This window comes from Myotis davidii, unplaced genomic scaffold, assembly GCF_000327345.1.
Source record: "Myotis davidii unplaced genomic scaffold, ASM32734v1 scaffold104, whole genome shotgun sequence".
Lineage (NCBI taxonomy): Eukaryota > Metazoa > Chordata > Mammalia > Chiroptera > Vespertilionidae > Myotis > Myotis davidii.
The window spans coordinates 5,074,418-5,080,962 of NW_006296625.1; the positions used below are offsets into that span (position 1 = coordinate 5,074,418).

At 38.5% G+C, this 6,545-nt stretch overlaps 1 pseudogene; it reads left to right on the top strand.

Annotated features, from left to right (window-relative positions):
• Positions 1-5,201: 5,201 nt before the first annotated feature.
• On the top strand, positions 5,202-5,783 carry LOC102770027 (annotated as a pseudogene).
• The last annotated feature ends 762 nt before the right edge of the window (positions 5,784-6,545 follow it).

The window sequence follows — 6,545 nt, forward strand, 5'->3', positions numbered from 1 at the left end:
GTGATGCTTACATTCTCTCAAATGAAAAACAACAAACAGCCATTACACATTTTATGTTTGTTAAAGCACTTCATAATAGCAGGGATGGGATTAATTTTTAGGCAAGTGTTTTCATTCAAGTGTTAGGAAAGACTCTGTTGTTTAGAAACTATTGTTGATTTTATTTTTTACTCTAGGAAGCCAGTGACTGTTTCTAGGCAACATATGAATATATGGGGAGGAAAAAGAAGCCACCTTAGATAAAACTACCATATGTTTTTAATGGTGAGACATTTTAAAAAGGAATCAATAAATATAAAGGGCCTTTCACATTTTTCATAACAAAAATATCACCCAACAACTACGTTCTTTCTGTGTTCTACTCTGCTGAACTCTCAGTGTGATTCCATATACTTTACCTTGAACAGGGTATGTAGAGTTTAGCAGGTGTCAGGGAGAAATAATCAGACTGTGTTTTGGGTATAGTCTGGTTTAAGGTGCCAGCAGTTTACAGAAGTTGTCTAGAAAGCCAGGCCCCAGACTCTAAAAACCTTGAGGTGCATGAGATAGCCCAACCTCCTTTCATAAAAATAGACCCAGTCTTAGGAGTAGCTGCTCCCATAGAACTGGATCTCAGCAAGCTCTTTGTCCAAGTACCCAGAGTGAACAGCCCATAGGTACATTTGGATTATTTTGTTCATTGAACCACAGAAATTAAGACTTAGATTAAATTACCTACTCAGGATCAGAAGACAGTGGAATGATATCATGGGAATTTCAACTGAAAAAGTTAACCTAGAATTATGAACCTGCAAAACTACTTTTTGGAATAAAACAGTAAAATCAGAGAGTGTTTACTATCAAAGATCTATAATAAAACACCTACCAAGAAGGAAATGATAGCAAAAAGATACAAGAAGAAATAATGAGCAAAATAACTGTTAAGAATGTAGCTAATTCTCAATAAACACTGCCTGAATTAAGAAATAAACAGAAAAAAATACCTAATTTGTGAGATTAGAAAAAGACAGGATAGTGGACAGTAATACCACACAAGTCAGGAGTGGATAATTGGAGTCTATATTCTATTTTCATTGGGAAATTTTGATGTGATATTTGGACTCAGTATTTCAAGAATAAGTATTTAGAAAGGTAAATATGTGTAGTTAAGAAAAGACAAAGAAAAATGGAATAAATGAGAAAAAAATGACAGCCTACTAAAAGAGTTAGAAAACAAGAAGGGAGAAAAATGAAACATAAAGAAGTGAAAGAAAATAGTATTCACAAAGGAAGATAATAAAAACATTTTAAATATGTCAGGAATCAAAACAAATGTAAAAAAAAATGTTGCCAAGTAAAATCCAGAGAATTTCAAACATTTTAAAAATGCAGTTGTATTAAGTGCCCAAGGAGCATACTGTCTTTTTCAGCTCAGGCTGCTATAACAGAAAAACATAGACTGGGTGGTTTAAACGGCAGACATTTATATATCACAGTTCTGGACACTAAACCTAAGATCAAATCCCAAGTGTAAGATGCTGCCAGATTTGGTCCCTGGTGAAGGGCTCTGTTCCTGGTTTGCAGATGGTCGCCCTTTCGCTATATCCTCACATGGGGGAGAGAGAAAGTACATGCTAGTCACTCTCTCTTCCTCTTATAAAGACACTAATTCCATAGGGGCCTACCCTCATGACCTCATTTAAAACTAATTACCTCCCAAAGGCTCATCTCCAAATAACATTGCATTGAAGGTTAGAGCTTCAACATGTGAATTTAAGGAGAACACATACATTTAGTCAGTAACACATACACGATACACAGGGATATAGAATAGCTGAATGTTAAAGGATAGGATATCCTTGTACATATCTGACCAATGCTAGGCCTAGTAATAATAGGTTCACTATGTAAATATCAGTTGACAAGGTTTTAAGACAGAAAGTACCATTAGGAGTAGTTAGGGACACTACATTATGACAAGAGTTTCATAGTATTACTGTTCTAAACTTTAATTGGTCCAATAAAATAACATAAATAAAGCAAAAATGGATAGACATACAGGTTGAAAAGGAAAAATTCACCATTATAGTGAGTGGTATCATTTAACAGACAATTTTTAACACAGGCACACTCACTGGTTTATGTATTAGCAGAGTCGAGTGACTGAAACAGAGATTACATGGTCTACAAAGTGTAAAATATTTACTATATGCCTTTTTACGGAAATAATCAATATTTGCCCTGAGGAAGATCCTGAGACTAAAATTTGAGTAGTAGTTTATTTTCAAACTGTAGAAAATAGTGGTAGAAAAGTGAAAAAATGACAGAAAAAGAAGGCAGTCACCAAAGTATGGGCCAACTCGCTACAATTGTGGCAACCAGTGCTTAGCTCTCTGGGGTAATTCTAGGAACCAGTATAGAACATACATGTCAGAGAAAGAGCTATGTTTAGTACACCTATCAAGACAAAGTAGATATGACAAGAAGAAGAAGTGACAGTGGTCCCAGCTGCAACCCTAACAGAGCCAACAAGTGTACTAAGAAGGGAAGGAAAGTATAACAGCAAAGTAAGGAGAGATGGCAAAAGAATAGAACTTCATCCTAATCCAACCCCCCCAAGTGCACATTTCTAAGTAAATATCAGGTCTGAACTAAGGAAATTAGGAGAATTTTTTAATTGGATGAGCAGGTGAAAATTAAGTTAAGATTTAACTGGATTTTTGATGACTAAAAATGAGGATGTTCAAATACTTAGTAAGTGAGATGTGAAAAGCTATGAGATTTGCCTAAGGAATCTATCTGAGACAGGATATAAAAAGCTTATAATGTTTAACAATCTCAGAGGGAGAAAATGAATACTGTTTCATAATTGTACCTCACAAAGTCCGGCTCATTTAATGAAACCTTAATAAAAGTTAGTTCCCAAGTTGCTAAGATCTATGAAGCTCACAAAATGTAAGGGAGGATTGGGATAGCAAGCGGCATTTGTTAAAGTATGGGGTGAAGGTTTGCCTAAGGAGAAGGCCTACTGTGCACCATGGACTATGCTAGGTATGGAAAATGCAGGTGTCAAAGACAAAGGTTTCACAGAAAGAGATAAATGGGAAAGAAAGTATAAAAAGACTTAGTATCACAAGAAAAAAACCCCAGCATCTAACTGCCACAGACATACACACAAACAAAAAGGCAATTAATGGTTGTCAAAGAATTTCATATCAAGTGACATATCAAGTATCTTGTAGAAAAATTGCTTTGACAGTAAATTGGAGGGTGGACTAGATGAGCAAGTGCCAGGAAAAAAGGCAGTAACCAAATAACAATAGTAACACAAAGGAAGGGAATTACTGAATGGACATACTAGTATAGAGTCAATCCAGTCTGGTCACTGTCTGGGCGATAGACATGTGATTTCTCACTTGGATGGCTGTCTCAGAAAGTGGGGAGTACAGGAAAGAAAAAGAACATATTTGAGAGCAGGTTCTCTCAAAAGACCCACTGAGGTATCCGGAAGGGTCATCAGAGGAACCTTTTCACTTTACCTGCTGTGCAAGGCTCCTGTCAGATGTTATTACTGGAAAATAAAAATCTCCCTCCCTTCACTTATTGTCTGCATTACTCATCTACTGTTACGAAGTTCAGGATATATTGTGTCACTTCAATATGACCTTGGAAGGTTGGGATAAATTAAATTATTTTTACTTTTTATGGAGCTAAAGTAGACATGGGACCATAATAAGTACTCAACAAAAACTGAATAAATGAAAGCATGACCACTTGTCCCTCAACCCACACTTTTAAATTTTATTTACTTTATTTTATTAATCCTCAGCCAAGGGTATTTTTCCATTGATCTTTTAGAGAGAGTGGAATAGAGAGGGAAAGACAGAGAGAAACATCAATGTGAGAAACACATCAATTGGTTGCCTCCTGCACTCACCCCAGGCTGCGGAGGAACCTGCACCTAAGGGAGTGCCCTTGACCAGAATCGAACCCAGGACTCTTTGGTCCACAAGCCCATACTCTACTCACTGAGCCAAACCGGCTAGGACTCAACCCACATTTAGACTAAGGACTATAGAATGTCCCAGTAGCATCTCTCTCTTAATTCAAAGGGAGAGGAAGTATAATTAACTGTTTTGAGTTTAAGCAATCTCTTTCTCTCTCTCTCCCCACCCCCCCTCTCTCTTTATCTCTCTCTCTCCACCCCAACCCTTTCTCTCTCTCCTCTGCCCCCAACCAAGATTCAAGACTGAAGTCAAAGGTAAAAGGGAATCAGCACGTTTAGTAACAAGGTTTAGCATTTATTGGTCACTTTCCATATGGCCAACACAATACTAAGTATGTTAAATATATTATCTGACTTAAATATATCATCTATTCATTCAACAAATATTAGTTGAATGGCCTAGCCAATGTTCTAAGCATCAGGGACACAACACTCATGGATTTGAGGGTTGTAAAAAATATGGGCAGTGAAAAAGGTAAACAGTAATAAATAGGCAAAGTTCAAATTATGCAACTGTAATAAAGGAAATAAGTTGGAAGACATAATAGAAGAATGTGGAGGCAGGGGGCTCAGAGCAGGTGGAAAGGCCTCTTTGAAAAGATGACATTTAGGCTAAAATCTGGATAAAAAGGATCCAGACATATGAAGGGTTGGAAAAATAACTGCATCAGACAAAGGGAAGAATACATAAAAAAATATATCCTAAGGCAAGAAGTATTCTGGTTTGTCTGAGACAAGAAAGGAGATGAAAGAGACTGGTGCATGATTAGCTAGGAGGAGATGGAGAAGACACAGATTAGGAAAAGTAAGGAAGGCCAGGCCATGGAGGGCTTAGTGGCCCATGGTAAAGAAGTTTGTATTACTGAACTTGCAATGGGAAACCACTGAACTGTTGTTAAACAAGAGAGTAACATGATTAGAGTATATGGTCTGGCTGCACAGTGGAAGGAAAGATTTGAGGGTGGTTCAAGAATGAACGTAGCAAGACTAAATGGAAGGCACTCTCCCCAGTGGTGTGGAAAGAGATAAAGAAAAGTGGATGGGTGATTGAAGATATAATTTGGGTATTACATGCAAATTTTACTGGTCAGTCAGGTGTGGGTAATGAAAAGCAGACAGATATCAAGAGTAAAATCTGGATTTTTAGTTTGAGCAACTGAAAAGCATAATGGTATCATTTACTAATAGGAAATAGAGGGAGGCAGAAGGCGCCATCATGGGAGTCGACATCCCGCCACAACAAAGAACAAAAGGTTCACGGCAAGGAGCCCAAGAGCCAGGACACCCACCTAAGGTTGCTGGTCAAGCTGTGCAGGTTTCTGGACAGAGGGACCAGCTCTACCTTCAATCAAGTGGTGCTGAAGGGGTTGTTCTGAGTCGCATCAACCAGCCGCCTCTTGTCCCTTTCAGGGATGATCCGCAAGATGAAGCTTCCTGGCCAGGAGGGAAAACTGCTGTGGTTGTAGGGACTGTAACTGATGATGAGCGCATCCAGGAGGTGCCCAAACTAAAGGTGTGTGCACTCCAGTGAGCAGCTGTGCTTGGCATCCCATCCTCAAGGCCAGGGGCAAGATCCTCACCTTCGACCAGCTGACCCTGGACTGCCCCAAGGGCTCTGGCACCATCTTGCCTTCTCATCCTCCCAAGAGCCGTGAGGTGTACAGCCATTTCGGCAAGGCCCCAGGAACCCCCCACCCCCACCACCCCCCCCAGCCACACCAAACCCAATGAGCAATCCAAGTACTGGAAGTTCGAGCGCACAAAAGGACGCCCAGCCAGCCGTGGCTACAAAAACTAACCCCAAATCCTACCTTGTTATTAAAAAGATTTTTGGATGCTGGGGAGAACAAAAAGAAGAAAGAAGAGAAAAAATGAAAGGAAGGAAGGAAGGAAGGAAGGAAGGAAGAAAGAAAGAAAGAAAGAAAGAAAGAAAGAAAGAAAGAAAGAAAGAAAGAAAGAAAGAGGAAGGGAGGGAGGGAGGAAGAAAGAAAAAGAAAATAAAGCGAATTGAATGAGGTGGGGGCTGGGTGAAGGAGGAGAATCAAGACAATGGTTTTGAGCAAGTAAAGCAAGATATACATCTAATTATGAACAAGTAAAATGACACATACCTTGATTAATCTGAAGTCAAAGCAGGAGATAGACATTTGGAGTGTGCTGGGTAACAGAAGTTATTTAAAGAATGAAAATGGTTAGATTACATATTAGAAAGAAGAGGAAAAAGGGAAGTAGAGTGGGAAAAGGGAGAGATGAGGAAGGGAAAAGAGAAGAAGAAAACAGGAGAGGGTCCAATTTAGCTTCAGGTCATACAACATTAGAATGTGAACAGAAATAGAGAGGCTGGGACTGAATAAATAGGAAGAAAATCAAAAGAGTCCCTTATAGTCAAAGCTAAGGGAAGAAAATATTTCAAGAAGGATGTAATATACTAAATGCTGTTCAGTGGTTAAATAATGTAAGATAAAGAAATATCCCCAATAAATTTTAACATAACACTGAGGTAATTATTACTACTATCTCTACTTTAAAGTTGAGAAAACAAAAGTTTTAGAAAAATATC